The 24205-nt window shown below is 43.1% G+C and overlaps 1 protein-coding gene across 7 annotated transcripts in view; it reads right to left on the bottom strand.

Annotated features, from left to right (window-relative positions):
* The window catches only part of R3HDM1 (R3H domain containing 1), a 277140-nt gene that overhangs the window by 150967 nt on the left and 101968 nt on the right, over nucleotides 1–24205 (bottom strand). The gene's annotated exons all lie outside the window — the stretch shown is intronic.

Genomic DNA, 24205 nt, shown 5'->3' with positions numbered 1-24205 from the left:
GGGCTGCAATTTTTATCATTAAAACTATACTTTGCACAGCAAAAAGGAGGGTGAAAAAAAAAAAGAAAGAAATGTTCGTTTCTCCATTACAATCTGACATTTGTAATCCGAGAGCATTGAAGAAAAAAAATAAAATAAAAAATATCTACTGTATAACCATTATTTTTTTTTTTTTTGTTAGATCATATTGACCAGGTTTTACTATTGAATATTTGATCATTTGAAACACACGAATCAATGTACGAGTTACAAAATGCGTAGAGTATTTTCATGGTTTTGATTTTTTATCATATTGATTAGGTTTTAGTGCTGAATTAAAATGTAATCATTATCACATGTGAACTATTGTATGAATTACAAAATGAATAAAAAGACATTCCAGCTGGGGAAAAAAAAAAAATCTAATGTACAAGACTTTGGGGGACAGGAAAAAAAAAAAAAAAGTATGTTTTTTTTTTTAAATTGATAAACCCAGATACTGCAAAAGGTGGCCATTAATATTGGCAGATGCACACAGACAGCAAGACCCGAACGACCAGTCTGTTTCCTTACCATGGCTGCATGGAGATATTTTCCATACAATGAGGTTCCTCCATGATCTGTACCTCTACCCGGGACGGCTCTGAGAGACGGCTGTGACAACACTCTGGGGCACCGGCAGATGGCTACATTTATTGTATGTACAGTATATTCTATATCGCTTGGTATTTACAACAAACACTATATTGTCAAAAGTATTGGGACGCCTGCCTTTACCACCACATTGAAACGGCTGCTGCCTTCCCAAAATACACTTTATTACCAAAAGTATTGGGACGCCTGCCTTTACACGCACATGAACTTTAGTGCAGGGCTTGACAAATTTGCTTTGAATCTAGGAGCCAGCTAAAAAAAAAAAGTTAGGAGCCAGTTGTTTTTTAACGGAGTACAGGTTGTCAGCTCCCCAGGGAAAGGCAAGTATTTAGCGCCCCCTAACTCACAGCAGAGCGGGCCAGTCAATAACTCCAATGTAACGACAATGTTTTGTCAGGGATATAGGCTGGCCAGAAACAGACGTGCGCAGGGGGTGTGCCAGGGCACACCATAATCACTATGCTGCAGGATGGAGAATGGGAAAGGGGCTAGTAAATATGTAATTAATGGTGCCTTCCTTTTCCAAATGAACATTGTGAACACAACTAGGTTTACTATGCTTCAGTTAGTGAATGAACAGGAAGCCGCTCAGCACAGAGCACTTCCCATTCATTCACTGTCCAGTGCAGCTGAGGCTGCAGAGAAAGGCGTGTGTGTTTGAGCTTTGGGGTGCACACCCTAATGCAATAGGCTGCACACACCTATGGCCAGAAGGAATGACACCGAAAACCTGTTATAGGATTAAAGTCATTATTCGAATGCATCATGACTCTGGCATGTAAAACACCCTGATCTGCTATATTGCCTATTGTAGATTAAAGCCCCGTACACACGCACCGATTGTTGGCCGACCGAGCGGCCGTCTTTTGTCCAGTGTTGTTGTGTTGGTTGAAATGTGCTCTAGACTGCACACAAATTTTTTCGGCCAACAACAACCAACTGCAGAAGTGATGTCATGTTCTGGTTAACTTTCCGTGTGTTTTTTCTTCTCTGAGCATGCCCAGTCTTGCTCATCTGATTTTTGTCTGCCGAAATCTGTACTAACTGACGAACAAATCGGCCGTTCTGTTGACGGCCAACAAATATTTTATAGCCTGCACACCAGATTTTGTTCGGCCGAAAAGTCGCAGTCGGTTGTCGGAAGCATCATACTAACAAGCCGACAATCGCCCGATCGGACGTTGGCCGAAGATTTACGGCCAACAATCGGTGCGTGTGTACAAGGCTTAAGGGTTGCTATTGCTGGCGAGTGCCAAAAACCTGTATCTACTGCACATTTTTACCACCCAACTGCACATCTAAATGAAGCCTTTGGCCCCTTTCACACATATGGTCTGATCAGATCAGATCCGCCTGTCAGTTTTTCAGGCGCACCTGATCGGATCCTTCATGCATCCCTATGTAGAAGCAGATGTCAGTGAAGACATCTCCGCTGACAACCGCTGCCATCCAATCCGATCCTGTCCTTCAAATTCGGATGGATGGAACCCCTATTTTACATCCATCTGATCAGATAGGATGAGAACGGACAGGCAGTCCGTTCTCATCCGATTCCCCCATAGAGGACAGCGGGGATCTAACAACTCCATCTCCGCACATAGAGCAGAGACGGAGCGGTCATCCGCCTGTTCAGCGGGGATCGGAGTCCATCCGCGGAACGGACAGGCGTGAAAGGACGCTTGGTGACACTTAAAATACAAAAAAAGGATGAAAGAAGTATCCCAGCGCTGCGGATCTTCTGCTGCCTCTTTTCAGCCACTTCTTGCCTACATGTGTGTCCCCCAGGGTGACTCTACTCATTTCTCTGGTGGGCTTCTGGTCACATTAAAATACTGTAGTCCAGCCGTACATAAAGAGTGGTAATTGTTGATGGTACACAGGGCTTTACGGAGGACATAAAAGGAATCTTCTAGAGCAGGGGTGTCAAACTCCATTTCATTGCAGGCCGCATCAGCATTATGGTTGCCATCAAAGGGCCGGTTAATATTAGATGTCCAGAGAACCCCACACCCCCTTACATGAGATGTCCAGAGCCCCCCCCCCCCCCACCCACCCTTCCTTACATCACAATGCACCCGCTTACCTTGTGCTGCTGCCAGGAAGAAGATCTGGAAAGAAGTGCAGGGTCTGGAGGAGACCCAGAGGAGGGCTGGAGTCAGCTTTCAGAGTGTGCTGAATGCAGAGACCAGGGGAGGCAGAGGCAAGGTGGTGTTAAGGCTGAACAGAGAGGTGCAGGATCTGTAGGAGGAGTTCTGCCCTCCTCTCTGCTGCGGACTGCTGAGAAGGGTGGTGGGCAAAGACGAGCCTTTCTGCAGCTGCACAGAGGAGTGCAGGATCTGGCAAAAAAGTTCAGTCCTCTCTACTGCCAACTACAGAGACATGGTGGCCGCAGAGACCAGGGGGGTGCCGCAGCTGCAGGAGAGGTGCGAGGGCCACATGAAATGGCCCAGGGGTCCACATTCGACCCGCGGGCCTTGTGTTGGACACCGGTGTTCTAAAGCATACCCACCTGACCCATCTCCCCTCCTCCACCTCACAGCACACCGTAAACTTTTCAATAAGTGCACTATTCGATAGAACACCGGCTCAGCGTGTCACAGCATGCACAGGGGAGCACAGTTCAGGCAGCAACCCTGCTCCATCCTCCACCAGAAATCCCCCTGATCACGCTAAGAGGACTGACAGTCCAACCTCTCCGTTAGGTGGACACTACACAGGCTGCCGGGTCCCCCTCCACCTCACCCTTCGCCAAAGTCTGACCTTAACCTGCATCATGTAGGTGGGCTCTGGGGGGGAGGGGGGAGAAAGGCCAGCTTTGCGGCATGAGCAGAAGAGAGCTCCCCCAAAGAAAACCTAATTCTTGGACCTTGCTCGGGCATCGGGAAGGAAGGGACAGCGACTGCCTGAGGAGAGGAGGTTGGCCCCCTCTCCTCCCATGTCACTCACAGCCAGACATCAGACTACTGCATGCCTTCAAGAGGTGTTCTATTGGATTAAAGTCAGGACTGTGACACACTGGTGGGCAGTCATGTTGAATAGGAAGGAGCCATCCCCAAAATGTTCCCACAAAGTTGGAAGCATGAAATTGTCCAATGTCATGGTATGCCGACACCTTAAGGAGTTCCCTTCACTGAAATTAAGGGGCCCAGGCCAACCCCAGAAAAACAACCCCACACCATAATACCCCCCCCCCCAAACCAAATGATTTTGACCAGTGCACAAAGCAAGGTCCATTAAGACAGGTATGAGTGAGTTTGAGGTGGAGGAACTTGACAGGCCTGCACAGAGTCCTAACCTAATCCTGATAATATCTTTGGGATAAATTAGAGAGGAGACTGCAAGCCAGACAGCCTCATTCACATCAGCTTCTGACCTCACAAATGTGCTTCTGGAAGAATGGTCAAACATTCCCATAGACCAGTGATGACGAACCTTGGCAACGCAGATGTTACATAAACACATTTACCATGATGCTCATGCACTCTGCAGTTGAGCATGATGGGATATATAGTTACAAAAACATCTGGGGTGCCAAGGTTCACTATTACTGCGTTAGATACACTCCAACTCTTCTGGGAAGGTTGTCCACAAGGTTTAGAAGCTGTTATAGCTGCAAAGGGTGGGCCAACTCAATAATGAACCCTACGGATTAAGACTGGGATGCCATTAAAGTTAATTTGCTTGTAAAGGCAGGTGTCACAATACTTTTGACAGAATGGTGTATATGAACAGGGTCAATGACCTTGGAATAATTTGGTGTGCATTAGCATTCCATTCACCAAATTAGTGATTTCTGTCACCTTTAAGGGGCCCTATATTGCAGCTCAAAATCCTCTTAAATAAGGTGACTTGAGTAACTTCCTGTTTGGAAACAAAGCTATAAAAATTAAGGACGGCCATACATTATACAATTTGCTTATTCAATTTCCTTTAGATTTGCCAACAACCATGTAGTGCAAGGGCATGCCTGATTGCATACAAATTGAAAAAGTGTTTAGATGTACCAAAACCATACGAGGCCAAACCTAAAAGGAAAGTTGTACGAGCAAACTGGAACAGTGTATGGCCAGCCTAAGTCATGATCATGTATACCGTTTCCTGATTAAGGCACTAAACAGTGAAACTCGTTGAAACCTATGACTATCCGAATGCAGTCCTGGCCCAATATTTATTGTACATTATTTTTTGTAATATTATGCATGTGTATAAACTATGTTACTAGGAGTTATGGTCTAGCAGAATCAGTACTAATTTAAGGATATTTACACAGTTGACCCATTATTGTACCAGACAGGTTGTTTTTATCTTTTGCCACTGTAGAATTTTTAATGAATTTTGCTGTGAAAAAAATGTACTGTTGGATTTTAACAAGCCGAGTATTCCCTCTTTCTGGAGTCATGTATGGCACTTAAACGTTATTGCTTACTGTGTTAATTAAATAGAGCTAGGCAAGGGTGCCACCCCCCAAAAGATTTGAAGCCTTAAGTTAGATTATTTAATTAAAACAAAAAAATAATGTCTATACCCTTAAAAAAAAAATTAAAAACCGACGCGTTTCAAGGGACCTTCATCAAGGCTTAAAATGCTCTACTAAGGACTTAATGTAAAAAAAAAAAAAGAGTGATAAAAATACATTTTAGCAATCCCTGTTCGAGCGGCATCAGCTGCTCATCATTTGAAGGGCCCTTTTATTCTTTCGAAAGGCATTGTCTTGTCCGAATCTCGTCAAATCCTTTTTTTCCCTGCCCGTTTTGCTTTGCACATGCCCATCCTTTGACTTAACGCATTCAATCTTAGACTGCTCAATAATAGAAACAAGTATAGTACTGAAACAGGAGCTGGACATTAATGCAGGAAAACCAATAATTTGACATCACACCGGAGACATGCCAGATAAAGAAGCAGGAACTTGGGTATGAAAAAAAAAAAAAGGGCTTTGTGGTTAGCATTCCTGCCTTGGTTCAAATCTTAACCAGGACACTACCCGCAAGGAGTTTGCCTGTTCTCCCTGTGCTTGCATAGGTTTCCTCCAGTCCAGGTTGTTCCGTTTCCTTCCTACACTCCAAAAGACATGCTAGCAAATTAATTGGCTTCCACCTAAAATGGCCACAGTATGTGTATTTATGCAAGTAGGGCCCCAAGATTCTTGAGGGCAGGGACAGATTTGAATGTATAGTATGTAAAGCAATGCATACATTTTTGGCCCTATACAAAATGCCTATAAGGAAATATTCAGGTTTAGCAGCATTGTCTATTACAAAGCATTGCCGTTTAATGAAAAGCTCTTTGAGAGCCTTATGAGCTCTAAAGGGTTCCTACCCCCCACAATGAAACCATCGCAAGAAAGCATCAGTAAAGAGCGCTTGGTTATTGGTGTATGACTGACCTAATTTCAAATTTTTTTTTTCCAATCAACCTACCAACCTAAATACAGTTTTACCAAAATCAAACATTTTGTACTGCAGATAGATGGAAAAAGAGGGGAAGAAAGAAAATAATTCTTGATTTTATCGTGCAGAAGAGATATTCAGAAAGAAGTCTCTAACGAGCAGGACCCTATACCCATTACATTTACTTATGTTTTGTATTATAACCATGCGTATCTGTTATATCCCCCATTATGGAGTACTACAGAACAGCTTGTCATTATAAAACATAATGATGCAACAATGAAAACCTGACGTCACTGGGGTCATATACTTTCTGATCATTGGATGCCCTAGCTAACCAAACCTTACTGCGCAAAACAGGCTACTTTGCCATTATTTGGATACCAGATGTAATTAAAAAGTAAAGACTTTCCAAACGTGGGGGATACCTCAAGGCGCAACATCATCATCGTATGAGGGTTCTGGTATCTTATGGTGCACACAATACAGAGACTTTAGCTGCAAGCCTTAGCTATGTTCCAGTCCAGTGGTCTCCAAACTGCGGCATGTGGGCCAAATGTGGCTCTTTGCTTGCTGTTATTAAGCCCTTGAGGCACTATTCCTTCCCCTGAATCAATGATGGGGCACTATTCCTCCCACTGACACCAATGATGGGGCACTATTCCTCCCACAGACACCAATGATGGGGCACTATTCCTCCCACAGACACCAATGATGGGGCACTATTCCTCCCACAGACACCAATGATGGGGCACTATTCCTCCCACAGACACCAATGATGGGGCACTATTCCTCCCACAGACACCAATGATGGGGCACTATTCCTCCCACAGACACCAATGATGGGCCACTATTCCTCCCACTGACACATATGATGGGGCGCTATTCATCCCACTGACACCAATGATGGGGCACTATTCCTCCCACTGACACCAATGATTGGGCATTATTCCTCCCACTGACACCAATGACGGGCCACTATTCCTCCCACTGACACCAATGATTGGGCACTATTCCTCCCACTCAAACCAATTATGTGATTTTATTACTCCCATTGACCACCAAGGCTATGGCATGATTTACGTGCACCGATGACAGGGCATTTTTTACCTCCACTGGTCACAGTCCAGTCCCCCAAAGCCTGAAGGACAGTAAACTGACCCTTCATTTAAAAAGTTTAGAGACCTCCGTTCTGATTATTATACCCTGCCTGGTTCTACCCCCTTAACCTGCTAAAAAAAAATTTGCACTTACGATGTGACATATAAAAACCATATGTTAGAACCAGTGATGTTAATACAGGGTCTCTTTAGCTCTGCATCCAACAGTGAGCAGAGGCCAAGGGCCAGAAGGGCGCTCTATACTAACTACAAGTCACAATGCCCTGCCCGAGTATACCTCTCAAAAGTCCTCAGTCCTGACGCATTTAGTAGGCTCACTCTTGAGAGGAGTTACAGGCTACGGGAATCAGTCAAAAGTGATAGGCATTCCTAGTCAGGCTGCATTTGCATGCGCACAGCCTTGGATTATGCCTAAAAGACATTAGGCAGCATTGACTAATACCGCAGCAGGCCTATCAAGTAACAAGGAGTGGGCCATTGAAAGAATGCATACGTTTTCAGAAAAAAAAAAAAATATATCACAACTCAAGTCAGTAGGTACAGTAATGATGGGTAGCTTAAGTTCCATACAAGTCAAAACTCTTCCTGTAAAAGTTGAGCTTGGCCTAAACTCCTGTGTTTTACTATTAGTGATTTAAGGTGATGGGTATCCTCGCTGACCAACAGGGAGGCTTGAGAAGCAAAGCCAAGCAAAGCTGCAAATAAAAAGAAGAAAATCCAGAGATCCATTCAGCTAAAGTTAAAATCTAGTTAATAATTTCTTCATCATTTGATCAGTATAAAACTTCCCAAGGTTTACAAATATACAACTGGGTGGTTAACTAGTATTTAATCTTGGCATTGCTGGTGTCCTAGGTTGACTTCCCAACAAGGCTATCTCTGTGTTTATGTTCTCTCTGTGCATGCATATGCTTTCACCTGGTGCACCGATCTTCTCACATAACTCAAAATGTACCAGTAAGCCAACATGGGATGACATGACCAGGAAGAGCCGGGTGTTTGGTTGTATACATGTACAGTATACACCGGTGGTGTGATCTGTAGATATACATTTACAATACATCTCAACCTGACAAAACGGAAGAGCCGAGTGTTCTGTCGATTACTACAGAGCTTTGCTGATCTTCAGATAATGCCTCCGACGTTCTGCGCATGCGTGGGGTTGGCGTCACACCAGCTGATTGGCACATTATCTAACGATCTGTACTATTCTACATTACACAAGCATTCAAACAAGCTCATACAGGCTAGCAGAAATAAAACCAGAAGACAGAAGGTGCAAACACTGCAGAGCCCCAGTCACTATACAGAAAGGTGAAGATACAGCTTCAGCCTAAGCTCCTCCTGACTACACGCCTATGATGGGTTTAGCCCCACCCATGGGATTTAGCCCCTCCCATGGGGCTTAATCCTAAAGGATTAGCGATGGACCGAAATTTCAGACGTGGAAAATTATCGGCCGAAAAAAAAGGGTTTTCAGTGTTGTGCCGAAAGAAATAAAAATGCAGATAATGGCTGCTGAAAAAGCCAGCAGTTTTATCTTGATTATGGCGTTTTCCATAGGTACGCGACTCAAAAAATGCATCACAAATGCAAAACAGGTGCATTTTCGATGCGTTCCTCAATCTATTTCAATGGAGAGGTGTGTTTTTGGTGCAGTTTTTTAACTTACCAAATATGCACAAACAATGCAGAAGGCATGATTTCTAACACCGCTTCAAAAAGGTGCCAATAACGGCCAACAATAAACTCATTAATTTAATGATATTAAAAGAATTGTAAAGACAAAAGGTTTTTATTTTAATGCATTCTATGCAATAGGATAAAAAAACCTTTTGTGTGCAGCAGCCACACTCAGCCCCCCCCCCCCCCCAATACTTACCTGAGGTCCATCTTTATCCAGCGATGTTGCAAGAGTTTCTCAGCTGCCTGAGACTCCCCTCATTGGTTGAGACAGCAATTTGCTGCTGCTGCTATCAAAGTCAGCCAATCAGGAGAGAGAGAGAGGGGGCGGGGCCAGGTCACATCTCTGTGTCTGAATGGACACAGGGAACTGACTGGATTGGGGTGCCCCCATAGTAAGCTATTTCCTGTGGGGGCACACAACAAGAGGGAGGGGCCAGGAGAGACGAAAGAGACTCGGAAAGAGAAGGATATGGGCTGCTCTGTGCAAAACCAACTGTACAAAGGTGGAAAGTATTACTTTTTTTTATTTAAATATCAGACTTTACAATCACTTTTATTAAAAAGTAGAAAAAAAATACAATTCTAAAAATATACAGGGCTCAAGAAAACCCAGGCGCCAGGTCACAATGGCGAAATCACAACCCGGCCCCTTGTTAAACCACAGCAGTGGTTGGGATCCTCCCATGTGGCCCACGCACGGACTAGCGTCAGTATGGCCGATAATTGAGGGCGCAGCTTTGCGGCCTGCTGGAGCAGCATACATGCTCCTATGACAGCTGGGCTTAATTGGTCGCCCTTTCCTTACTGCTGCTGAGTGGACGGGGAGTGCCTTCTATCAGTGGCACCTCATCAGTGCCACCTGTCATTGCCCATCAGCGCAGGCTCATTAGTGCCACTTTTTTTGTTTTTTTCTTCAATTTTCAGTCTCTTTTTCACTTGGCACCAGGCGTGAGCAATTCTTATAGTCTGATGTCTCGGACATGCCGTTTTGGGCGCTGGGCAACGGATTTAAAAAACTGGCTTCTAGATTCTAAGCAAAACTGTGGAGCCTAAAAGAAAATATATATATATATATATGTTTCAGCCATGTGCATCCTGAAATTTCAATGCACCCCTAATAGAGGATCTCTCTCGCTCGGTTTGCCTGTCTGTATAGTAGTGGCTGGACTAAAAATTATGTTTTTTTTCTAAATGGAATGTTGATCTTGAGTGATTCATTACCTCGATCACAAAGCTACAAAAAGAAAAAAGTATTTGTACACACACACACACACACAAACACACATTATATATATGTATATATACACACATACATGTGTGCGTGTGTATGTGTTTGCGAGCGTGCGTGCAACCTGTTATGTTATAATCTTTAGGCAAGGCCAAAGAAAAAACTCAAGTCGTCTGAAGGCAAGCTCTAGAGGACTTAAAATGATGACATTCAAGGGATAACCTTTGGAAAGCTAAAGAAGGTGACTACTTTAGCAGTGGTATTAAAGGAGAAGAAGTATGGCCAAAGCTCTTTTGGGCTCTACTTCTACGGATCAAGGAACTTGTAGTTCGTTATGCAGTCCTGTGACCCCTTCTACCTCCAGTGGGCTGCTGTTGGCGGACATCACAGAGCTGGTCCAGTCTTGGGAAAGACCCCAACTTTACAGTGGGGATCCACCCAGATGCCTGGACCGGCAGCTGACCCAGCCTCTCAATGAGCCCCTGGGAGACTGAGCCAGCTGCTCCCACCCAGAGAGCATCCCTGGAGGTGCAGAGAGGAGAACCGGTGACTAACAGTCACCACTCTGCTCAGAATGGAGGGGGAAAACTGAGCGATCACCAGTGTTTTAAAGCTCAGTTCTCAGTGCATAGGCGGCTAGGGACAGATGCTGCATCAGATGCTGTATCTGTCCCCCAGCAAAGCAGGGATAAGACAAACATTTTTTTTAAAAAAAAGCAGCACACATTACACAACACACCACTTGTTAGGCACACATGTAACCCCTTAATTACCCGAGATGTTAACTCCTTCCCAGCCAATGTCATTAGTACAGTTACAGTTATAGTATCATCACTGATCAGTGTATTAGTGTCACAGGTGGTGTCAGTGTCAGATTGCTCACTGCACAGCCCCATTATAAGTCGCTGCTCACCGCCATTAGTAGAATTAAAAATAACTAAAAATTCCAATATAATGATATATATATACATACATACACACAAACACATATACATACACACACAAATATATATATACACATATACACACACACATACATATACACACACCATAGTTTGCAGACATGAACTTCCATGCAAACAAATATATATTTATTGGAATGTTTTATTATTGGAGAGGTTTTATAAACCGAAGTAAAAAATATTTTTCTCTCCAAAATTTTTGGGCTTTTTAAATTTATATAATAATAAAAAATAAAAAAAAACCCAGTGGTGATCGAATACCACCAAAAGAAAGCTGTATGTGTGAAAAAAAGAAATATAGGCTATAAAATTACATTAGGTTACAGCGTTGCATGACTGCGCAAATACATTAAAAAAAAGTGCAGTGCTAAGTAGTATAAATATGGCCTCATCACGAACGGGGTAAAACCTTCCGGAGCCAAGGTAGGTAAAGCAGCCTTTGTTTTATGGCTGTAACTTTGTTTTTTTACATGGTTGATGCAGCCACTAGTGATGATCACAGGTAAAACCCGGCATCCTGGTTGTACCCAAATTGATCGCTCAAGCAACTTTTTACACTCAGCCTGCCCATAGGCGGTTAGAATCTCGTCTGATTCCTGCTGAAACGGCCAAGATTCGAACCCTGTATGTCCTACCATAGCCACAAAGGTGATTTTTATTGTTTCAAGTATATGTAAAACCTCACCTTATAAAAGAAACAATGCAGTTCAAAAAAGAAATCAAGGTCAAGACATTTCTGGATGTGCAGAAAAAAAAAAAATTATATATAATTTTTTTTTTCTCTCCTCACGCACTTTTTTTTTTCTTTTAAAAGTGGTCACAATCTCCGTTCACCGTCCACCGCTGCAAAAGGAGTTCAGAGAGTTGGAGGAGGTGGAGAAACAGCAGCACACTGTGCAGGGATGGCATGTCAGGACAAGTGTTAACATTGGAGGAAAGCTGGCGGAGTTCTCTGCACAGCCACAAAACGGACCATGCTGTGCTCTCACTGCCTATTGTGGTAGGGGGGACTGGCGGGAACACCAGGTATTTCACACAAAGGAAGCAATACAAAATAACAGAACACTATTACATAAAAGTACATGGTACAGCAGGCACATAAAAGAATATATAAACCCAGCATTTCATATTCCTGTGGTTATAAAGGCACAAGTTTTTTACCTTCATACCTTCTATGTGTGCAGGAGCCCCCAAGACCCGACCCCCCCTAAACCCCCTCACGATCCAGCGATCTCCACAAGTGCCTTCCCTCTCAGGGGACGGGCACCCCTGATTTTGGCAGAAGCGGGATACATTGGCTCCTGCCAATCAGAGCCAGTGTGCCAATCAGGAAATGAAGGGGGTGGGGCCAACCCTTAGCTGTGTGTGTGAATGGACACAGAGCCGCAGGTCAGGAGTGCGCCTGCTTGGGTGCCCCAAAAGCAAGCTTGCTGAGGGGGGAACCAGCAGTAGGGAGGAGCCGGAAGCACCGGCGCGGGACCCGAGAAGAGGAGGATCTGTGCAAAACCATTACACAGAGCAGGTAAGTTTAACAGGTTTGTTATAATAAAAAAAAAAAAAAAGGAAACAACTTCAGGTTTTGAAGCAAGTGAAGTTAAAGTGACAGCCTATGTGGTTTATCGATGCGGTGAGTGCTACACCAATGAAGTCTCTCCTCTTTTTCTATTAATAAGGATCTTCCAATGTATACTGACAGTATGAGAGGACCCCTCTTCTAAAATTCATAATACAACAGACCACAGGCGATAGGGGGTGTCCGGCTACTGTATATTTACATGTGCCTACTCACTGCTATCATCTCAGGGTCTATTTTGGTTGCATTATGGAAGTCCTGAGGGCAATTTTTGGTTGTCTCACTTACAGAGCTGCAATCTTCAGTTTATTATTAAAGTGACAGCTCAGTGCCCAATTCTGTGAAAATTACATCTCCAGAAATCTGAAAAGGCTGTCCAAAGTCAAGGCAATAACAGCCTGAAGTTAGCCAAGGATGAGGCGGATTACTAAATGATAAAACAAAATCTATTGATTAGACAGGATGGCTCAAATCAACAATATATTAACATTTCATGTTACATTAATCAGATCTGAAGAGGCACAGGACTGCCACATTCAACCTTCAATTTAGATTTAATTCAAGCAAACCGCTACAGTACAAGCAGAAAATTAAGCCGGTGAAAGTATACAACATGCAAGTGATCAATTGTTCAATTTATTGAAATCTGGTTTCTTAGGACTGCAAAGACACTCTTCTTTCCCCCAAAAATCTGAAATATATAAAGCATTGTAACCAGGGTGGAAAAATATTGAAAATCGGTTTCTTGATTTGTATCAAATTTCTTTTAATAAAATACTTTTGGATAAAAAAAAAAAAAAAAATCTATCTAAATATAGTTTTTGATTTAAGATACATTAATGATTTAGTTTATTCAGCAAAAAATGGAGCTTAGTTATGCAGCATGAGGATGTATATTCTGCAATATTTAAATTTTTGGTAAATTCATTCAATAAATTTCAAGCTCTCCGAGCTGGGATAACATGCACTGTATTGATGCACGTGCACAATTTCACACCAACTACCAGCAAGAACGAGTCATTTAAAGAGCACCTGTCTAAATTCAGATCCATCATGGTGCAATGATATCCTGTACTGGACACACGCAAAGCTGTAGCAAGCAGCCATGTTGTTCAGTGATTATAGGTCTGCCATGACAGTCCTGCAGAACAGTTACACATTGCCACAGTGATTACCCCCTCCCTCCAATTCACGGAATGCATAGGTTTTACACTTCAAAAGAGCCATCATTTCAACTCAGACACATCAAAAACCAGCACTTAGGCCTGTGTAAATCAAAACCTAAATCCAGACAGGATTCATAAACTCAGAAAGGAACATGACACATTAGCAAGTATATATTTGGATGAGAAATGTCATACATGACCACACTAGCACATATAGAAGGGAAGATAGCTGTCAGATGCCTCCTGGGTGACAAGTTTATCTGAGCTACCCTGTGTTTTGTATCCCTGGATGTGAAATTCAATGCTGAACAATAATCTATCAGTTTCAAGAATGCAACCGGTACATATTGGAAAATATGAATAGTGGCATAAAACTGTCCGTAGAGGAGGGACCCGATATTGTCATTAACTCGGGACAGCCCATGGACACTCCGTTTTATTGGTCAGGGGCATCTGCCAACATTCCTTTGATCTCAGAAAAAAAAAGGGAGACCTAACCAGTTGAGAGAGTTCTCCTTTACCATCAAATCAGGAACATCTGTCAAGTTTGAGAACCGATAATACCTGGCTCATCAACTGAACTCTGATAACACCCAGGATATTGATTGCAAATATCCTCCCTTCTCAATTTTATCTATTTTTTGTATTGCTAAAATTAGGTCTCTTTCTTTGGAACACCTTTTTTCTGTAAATATTTTATTTGCACCAACTTTGATCTTTTCATTAATAAAACCTTATTTTGAAAAGTTTTAACCTTGTCCCTAGGCTCCTAATGCAACAGGTTAAAGGTTAAATCCTATGAACATACCTGTCTGTGTGTGTTACAGACGATTATTCTAAAATCATAATTGGTATTGCTAAAACGGTGAGTTTCCCCAAAGAGGGTGGCAGCAGTTAAAGGGTTAATAGCTTAATTAGCCCGGTGACAATCGCTCTCAGCCTGCTGGCACCTAGATTGTGATCCCGTGAGCTGGAAAATCTTTGTGCAGAGTGCAGCTGGGAGTGGCATTGTTATGCGAGTGACAGCGTGGTGCGAGATTGGCGGGTCCTGACGTCATGAGTTAGTGAGAAGGGCAGGGACCCGATACCTGCATCCGTCACACATGGCAACGCCTGGTAGCAGAAATCCACTCACCTGCTGCCGCCACGTTCCTCACCTTGTTGGGTCACTGCCGCATCACCAGCCGTCCTATTAAGGGAATGGGACGGTCAGTGAGTCAACAGTGGGTCAAAGGAGGAGCCGCTGCGGGACAGAGATGACAGTTGCTCTTTAAAAAATAAGATTTAAATGAAGGCTTTTTACTAGCAATTTAAATCCGGATTAAAATGCGACTTGATTTGACTCAAATTCACCCCGATTGTAACCCTACAAAACTTGGGTTGCCGCTCCAGACAATCATCCTTTAACTCCAGTGACTCCTTCTCAAGGGTGCAGGCAGCTAAGGACCTGGTTCATTGGCTCTGTATATGAAGCATTGTTTTGTGTTCATGGCGACAAATTAAATTGAATACGCATTAAAAATAATTCAGTTTAATGCAGTTTCATGTACTTGAATTGATTTAGTGCTGTTATATAAAGGGATTTCAGGCGGCCGAATCCAAAACACAGTGAGGAGAGGCCATAGCTAGGAGCCAGGAGGGGAGGTGACCAGGCATTATTAATTAACCACTTGCTTACCATGCCAATTCTGACACTTCTCTCATATAATGTATGTAAAAATCAGATTTTTATTTTTACTAGAAAACTAACAACCCCCAAACACTTTTTTTTGCAGAGACCATAGAGAATAAGGCCGGCCATACACGGTTCGAATCTTGGCAGGTTCAGGGATTCAAACGCTTAATGGGCAGGCTGAATGTACCAAGTTGATCAATCGACAACTAGCCTGCCAAATACGCTTCAGATTAATCGCAAATGGCTGATTACCCTGTTAGCACTGCCTGTGTTGATGGGGGAACCGTGGTTGCAGCAAAGAAATTTGCACAGTGTATAGCCGGCCTAAATTGGCGACTGTTGCAATTTTTTTATGTTACATGATATTTGCGCAGTAGTTTTTCAAATGTAATTTTTTGGGAAAATATACGCTTTAATGAATAAAAAAATAAAAAAGCACAACACACATGCGCGCACAACACACGCGCGCGCGCGCACACACACACACCCCAAGAGTATATAACCCCATGTTTTGGAAAATATGAAAGATGATGTTAATCCGAGAAAATATCCAACACGTCATGCTTTAAAATTGCGCACGCTTGTGGAATGGCGGCAAACTACGGTACTTAACCTCCATAGGCAACGCTACAGGTTACCAGTAGAAATAGTAGTGGGTGGAGCCAAAAAGAAAGTATATCAGAGTACCAACATCCCCGTAATAAGTTTTAAAAAGAAGGGGTTTTTTTTTACACATATACAAACTAATTTTACCGTTGTTGGTTTAGTAACACTTTGACATGTAGGCTCCCGTAACTGAAGACTGGTGAAGACGGTGCTGGAACTCTGGACAGGTGAGTGTGAGCTTTTATTAAAAGTCAGCAGCCACGAGTGAGCGCTTATTTAAAGTCAGCAGCTACAGTTTAAGAAATGACTGAAGAACCGCTTTAATCTGTATTTATCAGCTTGCCTTGGGTTCAGCTTTAGGAGAAAAATAGCTCATGACTTTTGAAGGCGTACATATGAGGACTAAAGTGTTTTTATAAATTTGCCCTGTGAAGAAGCCATGTTGCTTTATTTGCTCTTTGGCACATACACTGGATGTATGGTAAAAGCAGACACTCGATAATCTAAAGTGGCCAATCAAGGAACATTCTGAACACAGCAAGAGATGAAGTGAAATGCGACGACCGTAAATGAACTGCTAGACAGCCGGGTACAGAAATATACGCCCCCTACATAAGGATCAGAACTTCAAGTATTCCGTTTTAATAAGCTCATGAAGGACAAGAGTGTTATTTATCAGGTTATGCTTCATTTACTAGGTTTACTTGCTTCCTAAGGAGTCTTGTAGGTCGGCCTCTTGGTCAAGATCAAAAAGACTTCATTTGGATGAATGGTCCCATACAAAATTGTGTCGTTATTACAAATCTGCCCATATCTTCAATGTTAAGAGCCCATTCAGACTAGCGTAACTTGTCAGGCGAATTGTCAGCCTGACAAGTCGCGGTAGGTTGTGGTCCATTGAGTAATACAGGACCGTTCTAATAGGAGCGACACAAGTCGCTCCGACTTAGAAAAAGGGTCCTGTACTACTTTGGGGCGACCTGGGAGCGACTTGCATAGACTTCCATTATGTGAAGTCCCTGCAAGTCGCGCCGAAGTGGTGGTGCACGCGACTTCACAGGTCGCCCCCCGAAGTCGGATCGCCTCAGTGTGAACCGGTTCTTAAAATCTATAAAATTAGTTTAGCTTGATCTAAACCAGCCTTTGTCAACCTTTTTGCCCCACAGGAACCCAAAACAAAAAGTTCTCCGGTCTTAGGAAACCCCTTCTAAAAATCAATTCTTTAGGGAGTTAGTGGGGAAATGCCCTTTACATTGTGTCAGAATACCAAACCTACAGACAGCTAAATAGATCATTGGGGTCTTACTAATGGCTCTGCAAAACGCCATTGGACCATTTACCTCTCCTCTTCAACCATGGGGGTTTGACCTCTCCTCAGCCACAAGTGTGAATGAGTCTCATTTCAGATATTTGGGAACATATCCAATAAAGGAATAGGCACCATGATTGGATCTCTTTGCTGGCAATTTAGGCCAGAAAGTTAATAATCATGGAGGATTCCTTGGGGAAAAAAAAAAGTTCCTCCAACCTTCTACAGAGGAACGCAGATGAAGCCATTGTCTGGGGGAATATGAGACAGGTATCAAATAGCTTAAGTATTACACTTGCACATTACTTTACACTTAACATGAAAAATAAACTAATAAAAATAAGCAGATAGATTAGCCACTACAGTGACTCAGCCTACAAACCTCTACATTCACTACATAAAATATGGAAACGGAGACCTGCAATATACAAAAAATTGCATCCAAAAAGCTAAAAACGGCAACAAAAACTGAAAGTTTGTGATCACGTAGTGGAGGTGCCCAGACACACTCAAACCTTGATTTACTTTATATTCCTTGCGAGCAAGATAGCCATTGCATGCGCTTGGAAATAAATCCCACAACTGACTTGCGATGATGCGCAAGCTTACCTGCATCATGGCCAACGAAAATTTTCAAAAGAAGTTTGGAATCCATGGACACATCTTCCATCCTCTTGAGGGCAGTTGCTTTTCTGGCAACAGGGTGGATTGGCCAGCCGGGCTATAGCCCTCTTCCCCTTTTTCCTCCCCTCTTACCTCCCTTATTTCTTCACTTTTTTTCTCCTCTTTTTTCTGTTGTGGTTTCTAAATGTCTTCTACAAGATGTTAACCATCCATCTAGCTGGTGGATACCGGGTTATTCATGCTTGCCGACACTTGGAGATTATTTTTTCTGCTTGGAGCTTGATTCCCCTCAACAGGAGTGCGCTCAATTTACGTTTCATATTTTTCACTATAATATATATATTCATTATGTAGGCACTGTTCTACATTCATATGGTGGATTATGTAAAATTGCTTACATTTATATTACTTAAGATTACATATTTTTGTCGTCAGTATCACACTCCACCTGCATTGCGTACTATTAGACTCCATTCACACTACGGCGACTTGTCAGGCGACTTGTCAGGACCCGTTCTAATAGGAGCGACACAAGTCGCTCCGACTTAGAAATAGGTTCCTGTACTACTTCGGGGCGACTTGCATAGACATTCATTATATGAAGTCCGTGCAAGTCGCGCTGCACACGACTTCACAGGTCGCCCCCGAAGTCGTACCACGTTAGGAGAGCAAGTAAGTGCCGGTTCACACTGTTTTTTTTTTAATGAAACTTTCAATAAAAATATTGAAAGAGAAAACATGTGGTCACTGGAAAGATACTATACTTAACCGTCCTACATTACACTGTCTGCAACAGGAGTCTTTAGACTCCTACAATAGCTAAAAGGGGTAGGACAATATTTTACAGGAAGAAAGGGGAGTCAGGAAGGACCGGGGATGTCTTGCTTATAAAGGCTCAGAGATAAAAGAAGCCAGTGGGTGATTACGTTAATCACTATCTTTCCTTAAAAATACTTTTTCTTTTTGGAAAGAATGACCCTAGGTACAGCAACCAGACCTGATATAGTTGGGCCCCAAATTTGAGGAACAAAACATGACAAGAGTCCATGCAAGCAATACAATAGCAGTAAAAATGCACAAGACAGGATCTCCGTTCATTACTCGGATGCAGGAAACGCGGCAGATTCAGTTCATTAGTATTTAAATTACATAACTGGAAGATCTATGTAATAACCCCAAAATGTACTCCCCATGTGCTCCATATCTCTGCAGCAGAATACAGAAGAGAAGGATTAGGGAAAGCTTTAGGATGCATTTATACCAGAGCGTCGCATTTTTGGGAGGTTTATTGCACATTTTTATAAAGAGTCTTTAAGCTTCGGAGATATTTTTTCTGTATTGTCAAAAGAAAAACATATCATCCGTTCCATTATTTGTTGCAATGTTTTTCAGCTTTTTCATTTGCTTCTCCCTGGTATTTTGTTCTTTTTTTTTTATTTGAGATAGGGGGTGGGGGGTTAGGGTTACCCTCAATGAAAAATAAAATAACCATCAGGGGATAGGGTTAATTTATTTTAGGGAGATTTTTTCATATTTTATTAAATTTATTTTTGATTATAGGTTTTTTTTTTTTAGGTTCAGGAAATTTGATATTAAAGTGTTACTAAACCCACAGCAGTTAAATCAGTCTGTAGTAATACTTAAATTCCGACGCCTTTCTTGAGGCGAGTCATTTATGTTTGTGATGTATTTTTAGTCATGTATCAATAAAACTAAACTAAAATATTTTAATATACTCAGTGCCTTTAGTGCCCATTCACACTACCGCGACTTGTCAGGCGACTGGTGAGCCTGACAAGTCGCGGTCCATGCAGTGCTACGGGAACCGTTCTAATAGGAGCGACTCAAGTCGCTCTGACTTAGAAAATAGTTCCTGTCCTACTTCGGGGCGACATCGGAGCGGCTTGCATTGACATTCATTATATGAAGTCCGTGCAAGTCGCGCCGAAGTCGCGGTGCACGCGACTTCACAGGTCACCCCCAAAGTCGTGCCGCAGTAGTGTGAACCGCCACTTAAAGTCCATGTTTCGCCAACAACCTATTTCCAATCTGTAGTAATGAGTGCTTGTTATTCTCCCTGCGGAACCTACAGGGTTAATCCTCACATTGTGTCAATAGGCTGTTTGATCCTGTCTTTTCCTTCCCTTCTTCCAAAAGACACCAATCCATCTCCTGATAGTACAGAGCCTTGGGAGCACTCTGCAAATGCTCAGTTTGGTGCGTAATGTGTATTGCTCAAGAGATTAATATTTTTATGGGGGGGTGCATGTGATCAGCACAGGGCCGATCAGCGCTGTCCAGACAGGGGTCATCAGTCCTAATAGGACAGTCAGGGGAAAATGAAAACTCCTCCTCCAAGTTTTAACCAGACACTGATAGAAGTCACAAGACTGCTATATATTCCTGGTGAGAAAAGGTATTTAGCAGTTTATATTTACTAAAATAATCGTATTTCCATGTTCTGTGTACTGTGGGAGACCAGATATAGGGAATGCAGGCTCCTGGGTTTAGTAACACTTTAATAGATTGTAAGCTCTAACGAGCAGGGCCCTCCGATTCCTAGTGTATTGTATTTGTACTGCCTACTCTCAAGTTGTAAAGCGCTGCGTAAACTTTCGGCACTTTATAAAGCCTATATAATAATCCTATATAATAATATCCTATATAAAATTCCTATATTATAATAAGAATAAATACTGATTAAACTGGATGGACTTTTTTTAACCAGGTACCTATGTAACTATATCAGTGGTAGGGATTGACCGATTAGCTGCAACACAGATATATATCGGGGGGCGATATGCACTTTCCCTGATATATCGGAATCGGCCCCTAAGGTTACCGATATTGCCAATATTTAGGGAAAATGCATGTATCGGAGTGATGCCTGCAGCTAGAGGCATCACCCTGGTATCGGTGTCCATAGCCGACGGTTGGCTGACTTGTAATGACAACTGATGCTAAGAAGCCGCTGGACTGTCATTACAAGGAGCGGGAGGGGAAGTAGTCTCCCCCTCCCCCGACTCGCCCGGGTCTCCCGTCATACCGGGAAACCCGGGCATCCTACCTGCACCACCGCAGAAGAGACAACCCGATCAAAGACGCATTCGCCTCTGATCGGGTCGCCATGGAAAAAACCCGGAAGTGATGTCATGACATGATTTCTGGGTACTCGTCGCCGAGGAGGGGTTTGGGGTCTTTTAGACCCCCAAATCCCTCCACAAAGGAGTACCTCTGGAAAAAAAAAAAAAGAAAGAAAAGATTTTATTTTACATGTCTGAAAATATTGTCCGATACCCAATGACAAAAATATCGGTATTAAAAAAATAATATTGGTCGATCACAAATCAGTGGTAGAATTCTGTCCCATTATTGGTATTGGGAGTGGGGGGGGGGGGGGGGACAGGGTCCCAAGGGCCAGATAGAGGCAAACAAAGGGCTGCGTCCAGCTTGTATGGAAACCAGAGCTTTTGACAATCAGTAGACAGTTTTTATTGGCTGCCTATAGAACCCCTTTTTAAACCCAGCTCCTCTCACTCAAGTACTACAACTCTCAGCAAACTAAAAGGCTAGAAGTCGTTCAGCCACAGCAGGGTCGCCGGCTGCACCGCCGCAGTAAGATATAAGCTTTCCCAGGATGTCAGTTCAATCTTTGTAGTACAAGTCGTAAGATTCGCCGCTGACCCTAATAATCACAGGTTTTCAGGCGCTGTTAAAAGGCACACGTGAACAGAATGCAGAGACAGAGCTGCTTGGCAGTCTACAAGTTTATTGCCAAGTAAATGTGTGTTTAGTTGAGCAATAAGATCTAATAGCAAAACTGTCCGTACTGCTCTAATTCACTGTATTCCCTCCGGATCTCATGCTTCTTCCCTCAACTTTCTTTTTTTTATTTTATTTGATTAACATTTTCTTGCTCGATGCTTTTCGCCACACAGAACTGGGAAGCCTTTAGACCTCTCAAAGCAAGAAGGGTCTTGACCAGTCTGAATCAGCGTGGTACTAGGAAAAATATTAAGAAAAAAAAAAAAAAAAAAAACACAGACCTGTCATCTCCACATGAAAGCACAGACCATTATTCAGCCTTGTTGAATTTGATAAAAAAAAGAAAAAAAAAAAATTGAAGTTTTCATTTCACTCCCAAAACTAATGCGATCTCTACATCTGTGGCCCCGATGACACGCTGTCATGGACAGAACAGTGTGTCCAACCATAGCTAAAAATAAAACCGTGAAAAAAAAAAAAAAAAAAAGAAGAATAAAGGAAGATAGCAACACTTTTTTTAACCTGTGGAAGAGGAGACCAAAAAAAAAAAAAACACAACATACTCCAGTATATATTCCAAACTCTGAAGGCCCGTACACACGTACCGATTGTCGGTCGTAAATATTCGGCCAACGTCCGATCGGCCGATTGTCGGCTTGTTAGTATGATGGTTCCAACAACCGACTGCGACTTTTCGGCCGAACAAAATCTGGTGTGCAGGCTATAAAATTTTTGTAAGCCAACAAAGAACGGCCGATTGTTCCTCAGTCAGTACAGATTTCGGCCGACAAAAAGCAGATGAGCAAGACTGGGCATGCTCAGAGAAGAAAAAACACACGGAAAGTTAACCATCACATGACATCACTTCTGCAGTCGGTTGTTGTTGGCTGACAAAATTTGTGTGCAGTCTTTAGCACTTTTCAACCTACACGACAGCACGGGACAAAAGACAGCCGAACGGTCGGCCGACAATCGGTGCGTGTGTACGGGGCTTTAGAGCCCATTCACATTGAGGCGACAACGTCGGGGGGGCGACCTGTGAAGCCGCGTGCACCGCGACTTCGGCGCGACTTGCAGAGACTTCACATAATGGAAGTCTATGCAAGTCGCCCCAAAGTAGTACAGGACCCTATTTCTAAGTCGGAGCGACTTGTGTCGCTCCTATTAGAACGGGTCCTATACTACTCAATGGACCGCGACATACCGCGACTTGTCAGGCTGACAAGTCGCGCTAATGTGAAAGGGCTCTTAGGCTTCATGTACACGGGACGTTTGAAAACCTCTCCTGAACACTGGAACTTGACAGCTAGTAACAGACGGTTAAAAAACGTTCGCTTTCCCGCGTTTACCTGCCTGTTTAGCGGCGTTTGCTTTCAGAAGCACTTTTACATTGTAAAATGGTCAGAAATGTATTCCCATTGAAAACACCTATAAGCTAATCGCTTAAAAATGCGAGTTACCGCGTTTGAACTTCCGTCTGAACGCATTTTTTTGCTTAACAAAAATGCCACTAAACCCAACTGCCTCTTCTCAACGACTATAAACGTCTCAGTGTACACGGGCAGATAAGATAACAAAAGGAGAATTCAGGGGCTGCTGAAAAAAAAACACACCCAACTGCTCCTAAACGTCCGTTTATCAGCAGCAATGCACATGAGACCTAAAACAAAAGGTGGCTACATTTGTTCTCCATGGTCCCACTGTATGTAGGAATGTAGTCACCTTCTCTTACTCACCCCTAAAATGGGCTATGGGATGTATAGTGTGCATGACTGCAGCTAACAAACCGACTGTTCCCTACAAAAAACAGAAGAGGGGGAAAAAAATTTGGGAGTGCACATTACAAGGAGGCAGAAAAGCAAATGAATAATACATTACAGCAGGGCTCGACAAACCCCAGGCATCAGCGGCCTGGCAATTGGGCTTCATTGCAGCAGGTGTTTTTGTCTCCATGTGGCCCCCGCCCATGGGTGCGTGGACTAAGATGCCGCGACTTTGCGGCCTGCTGGAGTGAGATGCATCGGGGAACTGGCGCCCTCTTGTGGTAGCTGGGGCTGTGACAAGTAGTCACTGACGATTTCCCCTGCCTGTTCCCACTGCCCGCCCATCTCCTTCCTAAGAAGAGAAGAGGTTGAAGATATTGTGGGCTTCATCTAGCGCCCTGTCCTTAATGGTGAGTGGACAAAGTGTGGGGCAGCTGGCTGGAACATCCTCAGTTGCATTTACAGCCCCACAAAGATGGAAACAGTTTTTTTTTTTTTTTTCACCAAAAATCTTTTATTATTTTTAGATTCTTTCCCTGTCATGCCAAAGCCCCACAGTTGAAGGCCCCTTTCACATGGGCTGTCCAATCAGGTCCGCCTGAAAAACTGACAGTAGCCTCTATGGAGAGGCGGATATCAGCAGACACCCGCCGCCATCCGATCCTGTCCGCCAAAAACAGATGGATGCTGGTCCTTTTTTCCAC

This window comes from Pelophylax lessonae (assembly GCF_965119305.1).
Source record: "Pelophylax lessonae genome assembly, chromosome: 6".
NCBI classification, from domain to species: domain Eukaryota; kingdom Metazoa; phylum Chordata; class Amphibia; order Anura; family Ranidae; genus Pelophylax; species Pelophylax lessonae.
Note: the sequence above shows the minus strand (reverse complement) of the source record. Positions and strands in the feature narration are given on the sequence as shown.